Source organism: Dendrobium catenatum, unplaced genomic scaffold (assembly GCF_001605985.2).
Source record: "Dendrobium catenatum unplaced genomic scaffold, ASM160598v2 fragScaff_scaffold_847, whole genome shotgun sequence".
Taxonomy (NCBI): domain Eukaryota; kingdom Viridiplantae; phylum Streptophyta; class Magnoliopsida; order Asparagales; family Orchidaceae; genus Dendrobium; species Dendrobium catenatum.
Window position 1 is genome coordinate 7933865 of NW_021319309.1, and position 12571 is coordinate 7946435.

Here is a 12571-nt window from a genome sequence, read left to right on the forward strand (position 1 = left end):
CTCTAACTAGGTCTTTTGGTGTCACTTTCCTAAGGATTTTCATACTAGTATTACATAATCTCCTGTTCTGTAACCATGAATCATCAACAGCAGTTTTTAAGAAAAATGAAGAAGCACTTTCAATGTTATTTAAATCAAGCATGTAAATGTTATAGATCTGCTTTCCCTACAAAACAATATTATTATTTAAGTTGATAATGCATGAATTTGCCAAAAATTTTATGATGAAGCCCTTATCGCAAAGCTGACTGATACTGAGTAAGTTGTGTTTCAGTTCATCTACAAGCAAAATATTTTTAATCAAAAGATTCTTGGAATTACAAATTATACATGCTCCTACCACTTTCTTGGTGGTGTTTTCTCCAAGTGTCACCTTGCCTCCTGTCCTAGTTTCCAGAAAAATGAATTGATTGGCATCGCCAATCATATGTCTAGAGCATCTGCTATCTAGGTGCCATATGCTCTCACGAGGTCTTTTGTGAGAGCATGCCAACAAAAAATATTAAATATCAGATTTAGAAACCCAAGCATGCTTGGGTTCCTTCTTATGAAAAGTAGAATGCAATGCATGCTATGAATCATGTAACTTGGGTCTCTAGACCCAATGTGGACTATGGTGAATGGTACAAGTGTACGCTATTTGTCCTAGCACGCCACATGAAAATCATCTAACTCTAGGAAAAGGATGCACTAATCTATGGAGATGCTTTTTATGTCATGCATGAAATGAAGATTTTTTATTTTAAAAAACTTTAAGACTTTCTAATTTTTTAAGCTCTTTTACTAAATCAGCATGGGTTGATTTTAAAGAATTATGAGCACCGGATAAATCATCATGTTTTTTGTTTAATGCATCAAACTCATCAAGTAAAGCCAAGTGGTTAGAATCAATTATAGAATGATCTTTAAGAAGAATTTCATGCTCTTTTTGAAAATTGAAAACTTATAATTTAAAACTAGCATGAGTTTTCTTGAGTTTTTTATATGATGCGTGCATATGTTCAACAATTTCAAATAGTTGATCATAAGTTGGTTCACAAACCTCTTCTTGGTGACTTTGACCATGATTATTGTCTGTCATTAAGCACAAGTTTGTTGTCTCCTCTTCTAGTTTAGTCTCAGAGGAGTCTAATGTAGAATCCGCCCAGAACGCCTTTTGGAATCTCTTCTTATCCTTTTTGGACTTGATTTTCTCCTCACCCTTTTCCTTGCTTGGGTGAGACTTAAGTGTAGGGCAATCAATTTTAATATGTCCTGGCTTCCTGCATTCAAAACAATTTGTATCATTAGAATTTTTGAAATTTTTATTACCTTTACCTTTATTCAACTTCTGATGATTCATGTGCTTCTTCCTTATAAAGCTCTTAAATTGCCTCGTGATTAAGGAAACATCTTCATTTTTAGACTCGGATGAGTCAGTGTCTGAGTCGTTCGCCTTAAGTTCCACCATTTTCTCCTTCTTCCTCTCACCTGCATCAAGATTTCTTTGGTTCACCCCTTTCTCATAAGAAATTAGTGAATCAAGTAAGTTATTGATCGAATAGGTATTTCAATCTTTATATTCAGAAATTGCATTGATTTTAGCATCAAAAGAGAAAGGCAAACATCTTAAAATTTTGTTTACTTTTTCATAGTTAGAAAGTTCTCTTCCTAAGACATGCAACGAAGTAATAATCTGAGTAAATCTTGTATACATATCAAAAATCATTTCATTAGGTTTCATACAAAAAAGTTTGTAATCATGCAGTAAAATATTCAAATGAGATTGCTTAACATCCTTAGTGCCTTCATAGGTGATACATAATTTATCCTAAATTTCTTTTCCAGTAGTGCAAGTAGAAACACGCATGTAATCTTCATATTTTAAAGCATAGAAATAACAGTTCAAAAACTTTGTATTAGGTTGTGCTAAATCTCTTTCATCAAAACTCCATTCAGTAAAAGGTATTTCAATTTTAATTCCATTAAGTTCATGAGAAGGTGGAAAATATCCTTCTTTAATAAGCATCCATATTCGATAGTCAATCGATTGTAAAAAGGTAGACATGCGAGTTTTCCAAAAATCAAAAGGAAGATTATCAAACAAAGGTGGTCGTGTTATAGAATATCCTTCGGTTGCATTACAATTACCATTGTTAGCCACGGATCAAAATTCAAAAAGATTTCAAACTTAATTTTTATTAATCCCGCTCTGATACCACTTGAAAGTTCATTAGGGATGTTAAGCCCTTAAGAAATAGCCCAAAGCTAACAAAGAGGGGAGGGTGAATCGGTATTATAAAAAATCTTTCTTAACATCAAATAACAGAACTTAAAATCAAAATCACCACAGAATTTAAGGTGCGGAAAAATAAAAGGAAAAATCAAAATAAAGAAAGATCATAGCAGATTTATAGTGGTTCGGTCAACATGACCTATATCCACTCCCCAGAGGTGTCCTCCGAGTATTGCTCTACAAAAGTGACTCTCCTTTTTCTCCCATAGCAAGGTGGAGAAGCCCTCACAAAAACTCCTTTCTGCATTCCTCGGCGAGCCAGAGAACCCAACTCTTTTTGCTTTCTCCTGAAGTAGGCAGAGAACCCAACTCCTTTTGCTTCCTCCTGAAGCAAGTAGAGAACCTTGGCTCTTTTTTCTTCCTTCTGAAGCAGGCAGAGAACATCAACTCCTTTTGCTTTCTTCTGAAGCAGGCAGAGAACCTCTACCAATTGCTGAAGCTTACCTCCCTTGAACCCCCAAGGATAAAGGACAAAGACTGGAGAAGATGCCTTGGAACCTTGCTTGAAGAAACCTTTTTGAATCCCTCTCATAAACTCCCCCTCACAAGTTCTTCCCCCTCTCTCCTTCTCTCCCTCTCCCCTAAGCTCTCTCAGGTAAAGACAACAACTAAAGGTCACTTTGCATGAGAAAATTTATGTCTTTTAAATAGAATTTCAAGAACCGACATTATCATCCAAGACGATAGGAATATCATCATGGACGATCAGTACAAAGTAATCTCAATCAACTATGATGATTTGGGATGATCAGAAGAAAATTGGTTACATCGTCCAGGCCGATATAATATCATCCTGGCCGATTAGTTCAAATCTGAGTACAATGGTCCTGAATATTGCCCGGAATAGATGCTGACCGAGGTAAATCATCCAGGACATCTTTCCAGCCGATGTGTTCGTATCAATCAGCCTTAATTACTTTCCATAATTACCAGATTAATTTGGGCATAATTGTGTTGTATCATCCAGGCCGATTTATAGATCATCCTGGCCGATGTCCTAAAAAAATGAATACCTAAATTGATCATGGCGGCTGATTCTTTCTGATTTGAGCCTATCGTCCTGGCCGATTCATGGATTGTCCAGGCCAATCGGCTTAATGATGGTTGCTTAACCAGGTTGATGCCCTAATTAAGATTTATATTTTTAGTCAAATCGTCCAGGCCGATGTACTCAAAATAGAGAAACACAAAAAAATCCTCAAGTGTGTGTGTGCAAGGTTACTTAGCACCAGGATCCACTTTTATAATTGAATCAAGAAAAAGAAAAAACATTACAGACTGACTGAACCTAAATCTTCCCAATTTTGAACTGGTTTGAGTTGCATTCGATCATGTGGACCTGAAAAGTAAGTAGGAATTGTAGTCGTAGAAAATCATGAATGTTTGCTATCATCAAAAATCTAATCCATAAACTCAGATTTGCAACATATAGTTGGAAAGAGAAATTGGATTTTTAACTTTTGGAATCAAAACAATATTAGTGTTCTTCCAAGCATCATTCATCTTCCCATTAATAAAAAAGTGTTCCAAGGCTTTCCATAAATTAAATTTGATAATGTTCCAATAAAATTTGAAAAAGGAATATGACATACCATCTTGACCCGGGGCAATGTTTCCACCAAGCTCCTTTATAACCTTCTCTAATTCTTCAATAGAGAATTCTTTGCTCAGCAAGAGTTTGTCTTCTTTTTTCAAGGCTCGTACAGGTACCGGCCAGCCCTCCAAAATTCACTTCCTTTCTTCCCATTTGTTGCTATAGTGACAGAATAACACTTCCTCCACTTCTTCCTTGTCTTCTACCATCATGCCTTGTTCATTTTTTATTTTGTGGATGTAATTTGTATTTCTCCTAGCACTAGCATATGCATGAAAGAACATTGAGTTGGAGTCCCAATCTACTAGCCACTTGACCTTGGCCCATTATCTCCATCAAGAACTAATCCGTGCCAATATAGAATTTAATTCTTTTATTTTTTCTTTCAGGATCCATTGGCCATCCTCTGATAAACACCCTTCCTCCGCTTCCATCTCTTGCAATCTCAAAATTTCATATTTCAGCTCCTCTTTTGACTGGTTAAAAGCTTTAAACTTTGCCTTGCTCCAATAGTGTAGATCCGTTAGTGTTCTTTCATCTTCTAATTTAGTGCTTGAGTAGGATCTCCATGTGCCTTTCTTTTCCAGGAATCTCTCACAATTGCCATAGAAGCTGGAATAAAAGTCCAAACTTCTTCAAACCTGGTTATCTTCTTATTGGGTGATTTGAATTAAGAAAATTCAGCAAGATCGGACAGTGGTTCGAGGCAATCCAAGCCAAATGCCTCACCATTATCCTATGGGAATAGTTGAAGGTGTCTGAGTTTATGAGGCACCTATCCAGTTTTTCAGGGATTCTTTCAGCCCCTAGCTTGTTATTGCACCAAGTGTATTTGGGACCAACACTAGCCACCTCATGCAAATCATTGCAAGAAATGAATGTCGTCATCTCCTTAGAACCCAAAACAAAGATAAATTTTCTACTTCTGATGAATTCAATCTACTAAGAGATTGTTATATTAGATAAGAGGTCTGTGATAGTCTTAATCTGGATTTAGTTCTATCGTTTGTACACCTAAAGTCTTATTTATTTTTATTTTTATTTTTATAAGGATCATTTATATTACTAGATCAAACAATAGTGGTCTCTTATTGTATATACAATGTATACTACTAAAGGAAAAAAGAATGAAATGCAATAAAATAAACTAATAATAATAATTACAAAGAAAAAAATAGTTACATATACTAAGCTTCATAAAATAATAATGATAAAAAAAAAGATACATATGAAATAGGATTAAATCTATAGTTTTTTATAATATAGAAATAATTATAAAAGCACACACTACTTCCATGGCAATGAAACAAATATATTATGGGGTAATTAATTTATTTATTATGTATTATATAGTTAATATTTTAAGGTTGGCAAAATTATATGACAATGAAATTGCTTTCCACTCTAAATTCAAATGCTAAATTCTCCCAACTAACACAAATACATGTACAAATCAAGTAATGAAGTGTTATGAGAATGTCAAACTCATAAGAATAAAGGTGAACCACAATTGACACTAGTACTACTTGCTCAAAATACTAAACTTATCCTACACAATGAAATAAGGGTTAATTACTAAAACTACCAAAAAATAAAGAAAATATTAAAGATAATGAAAAAACCAAATTTTCTTAACTAATGATGGAGAATGATTCGATGTTCTCCATAGAGAACTTGTCTAGTATTGTTGTAAATTAAACCTTATGCTCCTTTTTATTTCTATCTACATTATAAAGCTAAAAATAAAGCTTTAAGGACTCTCCATGGTTAATATATATGCTTTCCTCATAAAATCCTAACAATCCTGTATCTAGGTATAAAGCATTCCACTTAAATATTCTTATTTATTCTAGCATCAATCTATTATGGAAATGTATCACATTAGAATTTAAATATATACATGCATATTACACATATAAAATAAATTATGGAAGATATTATAAATAATAATTCATATTCATTTTCAAGAGTCCACTTTGTGATTTACATAGATTTTCACCTTATATATCCAAAAGAAGAATTTAGACGACCATATAAATAAAATAGAACAAAATAATTTCTATTACTTTCTTAAGAAAACAATCAAATAAAAAAGATGAAGAAAAAATCTCCTAAAATGAAGAATCCCAAATAGATCTTACTTTTTGTCTCCTCTAAGAGTGATTCTCATCTTTCATTTTAACTCTCTATACTGCATTCCCCTCATAAGTGAGGTTATGCCATTTATGAGGATGACTAGCCAATCCATTATACGTCACACACTATCCTCTAGTTCCAGTTTTATAAAAGAAATTAAAAATTCCATTTATACTTAAAATAAATAGAATTAGGCATCATGTCATTGAATAGTTGGGGACCAAAGTTTTCGATAGGGTGGTGGCATGGCATTGCTATATCAACTAGTTCCATAACATTGCTATATGTTCTCCACTATGGATATGGTCTAACCTGACATTGTTATTGACTAATCAACCATATTGCTTGACAGATCCAATATCACACAGTTTTTCTCTAACTGTACCATAATGGTGCTAAAATGTTTTAGCGCTACTTCGCTAGCTTACACCATCTACATTGTGATGCTTCTTAGAGTAGCGCTCATGTATTAAATTTTTTACAATTTTCCAAAAATTCCAATGCTAGAATTTTCACTTACAATGTTGTAGTGTTCAATAATGTTGAAGCATTAGCCTTTATTCCTTTAAGGCACTGAATAAAATTAAATTTTTTTAGGCTCTTGTGATATAATGTCCTATTCTTATGGTAAGTAATGTAAGACACTATCGTGGTGATAGTTCTTGCACTATAGAGATAGTTATAAACTTTATAATTTTTGTTAATTTTCTTGAGACATTGTTATATAATATTGACTAAAACACAAATGCATTATGGAATTTAACCTAAAGAAAACAAACATAAATATTGCATAACACCTCATTAAGACTTTTAAAAAAACTATTACGAAGGTTATAGATGACCACCTCCACCTTTCCCTAGAAGGTTGATCAAGCAAAATACAAATAAGTAGTTTTCTAGGTTTTTAGAGGTATTTAAGAAATCGACCATTAAAGTAGCTTTTGTGGAAGGATTAAAATAAATTCCTACATATGCCAACTTTATGAAAGATATCAACAATGAGAAAAGAAGACTAAGTGAATTTGAGGCTATAGCCCTAACTAAGCTGTGTTGTGCTATTTTGTAGAAGAAACTCAAAAAAAATGTAGAATACACGGAAAGATTTGCACTTCCTACCCATCATAAGTTTGCCATTTTTAGTGGGAAATAAAATTTCCAGGTGATAATTTATTTAGATTTAGGATAAGAAAAAAAAGTTAAGTTGATTAGGGTTCTTCTTAAACCTAGAAAGCTTTAGCTTAGACAATTGCATATATTAAGGAAATTTGTCCGTCATTGTGCTTGCACAAAATCTTCATGGTAGAGAATTCCCTACTAGAAGCTAATCTCAAAAGGAGTTTCAAATAAATCATGAAAGATGTAGTTAAAAAGGAGATCCTTATGTGGCCATAAGTTGAAATTATTTATTGAATTTATGATAGTTATTTGGTGATTCCTGACCATTGTATCTCTATGTGTGGTGGCCTTAATACAGTTTATAATGAGTACAATGAGTTGAAAACTACTAGGATAGTGAGAAGATGGAGGATTTGTATTTCCTATAGGAAATTAAATTCAGCCACTAAAAAATATTAGTTTTCCATTCCATTTAATGATCATATATTTTACATTCCTTTTATTATTTCTTTGATGGGTATTCAGTTATAATCAAATTCATATAACACCTAAGGATTATTTTAAAACCACTTTCAGCTGTCCCTATGGGACATTCTTTTGGATAATATTTTTTTAGTATTGAACCACTTTTGATTCTAGCTTAAAACATGTGATATTTATGTTGAAAATAGGTATATAAATAAATGCAGTGATGAATTGGGAAATGAGTCAATTTAGGGTATTTGAAGGGACAGTACTAGTACAAAAGATTTGGAGAGAGGATTAGAGGTGATTATAGCATAGGTGCAACTTTTTAAATAATTCTTGTATGATGCCAGGTTTTTTTTCATTTTGGATGAGCTATAAATCTTTAGAAAATGTAATGATCAATTCATTAGGAGATTTGTCCTTGAGGAGGAAGTAGAACACCTCACTAGGGAATTTCATGATTCAAATTATGGAGGGTGGTTTGGAGGATTTGTAATTATTTATACGATCCTTCTATCTAGACTATTCTAGCTATCGTTATTTAATGATATTAATTATTACATTAAAAAATGTGATCGGTGTTAGTAAGTATGCAATATCACTAGTATAAATGAATTTCCCTTGAATTTCATGTTAAATATTTAATTAATTAATGTTTGGGGACTTAACTTTATAGGCCCATTTGTGCAATCTCATGGGTATAAATATATCATTATTACTATAGATTATATCTCTAAATGTATTGAGTGATTTGAATCATCCAAAGAAATATGCTCAGTTAGTGCTTGAGTTTTTAAACAAATATATTTTTGTGAAACTTATTGGTAACAAAAATCTACTGCTAAGCTTCTCATGGAAGGTGATAATAACACAAAGTATTTTCATTTTTTTTTTTTTTTTTTGACAAATGCTAAGTAGCAATAAATAAAAAAAACCAGAGCAAAGCCTAGATACAAGCTAATGAGGATTCGACCACCTTACATTCTATTCCTTTACAATCTTAACAAAGGAAGAAGGAAGGTTATCCTCAAGAAACATGTCCCAATCAAAATCAAAGGATAGAGCTAAGTTAGCACAATGATCAGCTAACTTATTACAATTTTGATTAACATAATTGAAGATGAAATTATTGAAATTGTTAAAAAAGGAAATACCTTCACCACCGGAATAGTTCTCCCTAATGATCTTCGGATTGCTGTACAAATTATGAAGATATTTGAGAACATTTTTATTATCACCTTCCAACATAATGCCTTTGGTATCTTTCATCCATTCTTTATTAATATCTTCCAAAGCTTTGAAAGCCATTAGCTCCATTTGTGCACTGTCCCATGCAACTTCTTCCTTCCAAAAGCAAAGATAAATCTTCCTTTATCATTTCTTATTACACCTCCAATACCAGCCATATAGTTGTCTTTAACAGTTGCATCAAGATTAATCTTAAGCCACTCAGGGGGAGGACGATGCCAATAATTAGAAAGCAGTCCAAAAGACTGATAAGCATCCCAGTATTCTGAATGGAAGATATCCTATTTTATCGTGCTCAAGAAGCTTAAAACTGAAGAAGCAATCATTAACTTACTACTTTCAGTTTTCCCATGTTTAACCTTGCATCTATTGTTCCAAGTCATTAAAATAATCAAAACATATAACGTGGCTGACATGATCTCCTTACCAATTAAAATCCCGATACCTGTAATGAACTCATTCCAGCAACTGAATATAGGAGTCTTAAAACCCCAACCTTGTAGAACATTACACACCTCCTTAATTAATGAACAATTCGAGGTGATATGATCAAGGTCTTCAATCTCCCCACACCCCATCAGACATAAACAATTACGGGAAATCTTTCTTTTAAAAAGATAAAATTTTGTAGGAATGGCATCTATGCAAATTCTCCAAAGAAAAAGATTAACCCGAGCATTGATCTTTAATTTAAAAATCCAAGAAAATGAATAATTCATAAATAGGTTATTGGACTTATCTTCCATAATTAAGGCAGAGAGAGTCTTAACAGACAGTTGCCTCTTCAGTTCCATGTAATCTGTAGCTTCATTCCATAAGCCGTCTTCTATGAAATAATCTAGAGCAGTGATATATTCATCAAGACATCCTACAAAAGTAGGCCATTTAAGAAGGCTTTTGTCTAGGATCCACGTATCCTGTAGAACATTAATGTTGGAACCATTCACCACTTTCCATCTAATAGAATGTTTGAGTGCCTTCCATCCGTTTATGATAATCTTCCAAGCATTGGAACCGCCTTTGATGTCTTCCTTGTTCCACCACAATACTCCATACTTTGTTAGGAAGTTTCTATTTAACAATGTATTTGGTTTCTCCAAGAGATTCCAAGCATACTTTTCTCTAAGAGGTCCAATTCTTGAAGTGATTGATTGAAGACCCCCAACCTCCACAATGTCTAGGAATACATAATAGTTACCAAGATACAAAGTGTAAACCTTTGCTTCTATCCATTTTACTCCAGATAAAATCTCTACAAAGTCTTTCTTACTTATAAAGATTTTTCATAGGAACTAGAGAGTTAGAAATTAGAAAAATTGGTAAAGCAAGGATGATAGAGTTTATAAGACATAGCCTGCCAACAAGAGAAATACGACTGTTTCCCCACTCAGTAATATGCTTCCAGGCTTTGTCTATCAGTCCTTGTAAATCATTCTTCCTTAAACATCTCACAATAATTTTAATTTCCAGATAATCCAATTTATCTACCGGTCTAATGTCCAACAATTTGGCAATCTGGATCTTCCTTCTCCTTAATACCGAATTACCAAAAATCACAGATGACTTCTGCTTATTAATAATCTATCCCGTGAATCTATAGTATTGATCCATAATGCTTTTAAGCTTCTTCACACTACCCAATTTAGCATTAGAAAACAATAAAACATCATGTGCGTATAACAGATGAGAAATATTTGTGGGATTCGAACAAATGCTGATTCCCAGTTTTTTTTCCTATGCAGAAAAAGATATTGGAAAGTAGTTGGGATCAAATGATGAATAAGAATGGAGATAGTGGGCAACCTTGCCGAAACCCACACTTTCCCTCAATCCATTTAGATCTTGTCCCATTGATTAATATGGAAAATCTGGGAAAGGAAATGCATTCCATAATCAGCTCCAAGAATGTGTTCGGAAATCCCAAATCCATTAACATCTTCTTCAAGGAAAACCAACACATACTATCGTATGCTTGTTCCATATCCAATTTGATAGCCAAGTAACCATTGCAAGCTTTAGAATGCCTTATTTTATTAAAAACCTCTTGAGCTAATAAAATATGATTGGAGATAGATCTGTTCTTCACAAATGCCACTTGTTCTTCAGCAATAATTTTGGGAATAGCTAAAACCAATCTATTAAAGATTATGTTTGACACAATCTTATATATTGATTTACACAAGCTGATTGGTCGATAATTAGCATGAATTAATGGGTTGGTGGACTTTGGAATGAGAACTACCAATGTATCCTTCCACTCTTTACTCATTTTACCTGTACAGAAAAATAAACTCACTGCTTTACATACATCTCTACCAATAATCTCCCAAAAATTCTTGAAGGAGTGAGTTAATCCATCACATTCAAGAGCTTTATTGTTCCCTAGCTTCATAACTGCCTCCTTGATTTCATTTGTTGTAAGTTCCTTCTTCAACCAAGTCTTGTCATCATCATTCAGAATCTTCCATGGATTTGTCCAATTATCTAAACTACACTGCCTTTCCTTCCATTTCTCTTGAAAGAAATTAGAAAAGACATCTTCCACTTCCCTTGTATCTTCGATGATTTGGCCTTAAATATTCTTCACTTGAGAGATCCAATTGGCATTTCTTCTTGTATTGGCAAAGGCTTGAAAGTATTTGGTATTTGAATCTCCATCCACTATCCACTTTACTTTTGCTCTTTGTTTCCACCAAGTGTTCAAGCAATTGAGAATAGTGTTAAGCTCTTTTACTTTAGCTCTAAGTGTCCATAGTTTCCCATCATCCAACCATCCATAACTAGCCTCTTCTTCTTTGAGTAGTAAAATTTCTGCATTTAATCTAGATTTTTCACTAGAAAAGTCTTTGAGTTTGTTCTTACACCAATAAAATAGCTCATTTAATGTTCTCTTGCACTTCTTATTGAGGACATCAATATCATCTCCAATAAAGCTCCTCTTCCAGATTTTAGAAACTATTTGTTCCGTAGTCTTGAAAGAAAGCCAAACATCTTTAAATCTCAAGGATTTTACCAATCTTCTAGTATTAACAAATAATTTCAACACAATGGGACAATGGTCCGAAGCCACCCTTTCTAAGTGTCTCTCCACCGCAATTTGCATCTTTTGTAGAGCCACAGATTTTAGAAGGCATCTATCTAGGCATTCAAGAATTCTATCACTTCCTTCCTTATTATTGCACCAAGTATATTTTGGACCAACCGTTCCAATATTGTGAAAATCATTGTCATTCATAAACTTTATCATTTCAAGGGGACCTTGAGAGAATACAAACTTCTTACCTCCTCTTTTTTTTCTTTTTATGATAGAATGCAATTAAAATCCCCTCCAATAACTGCTGGAATTTTTCTTTGAGAATACTCTCGGATTGAATCCCATAACAAACTTCTCTTTTGGGCTTCCTTGCTCCCATAAAATGTAGCTATCATCCAACTTCCTTTGTTAAAGACTTTAAGATCTCCAATAACACATCGATCTGTAGTCTTTAACACTGATAACGAAGCAAAATCATTCCTCCAAAGAATCATAATACCACAAGATAATCCTTCCGAAGGAAAATTAAAAAAATCCCAATTAGGACCCTTGATCTTATCAAACTCATTTTTGTCCAAAGAGCTGATTTTATTCTCTACTAAGCCCACGAAGAAAACCTTAAAGTCTTTTATGAACTCTTTCATATATAGAGAGGCTTCCTTCTTTCTAGCCCCTCTACAATTCCAAAATGCTATGGAAT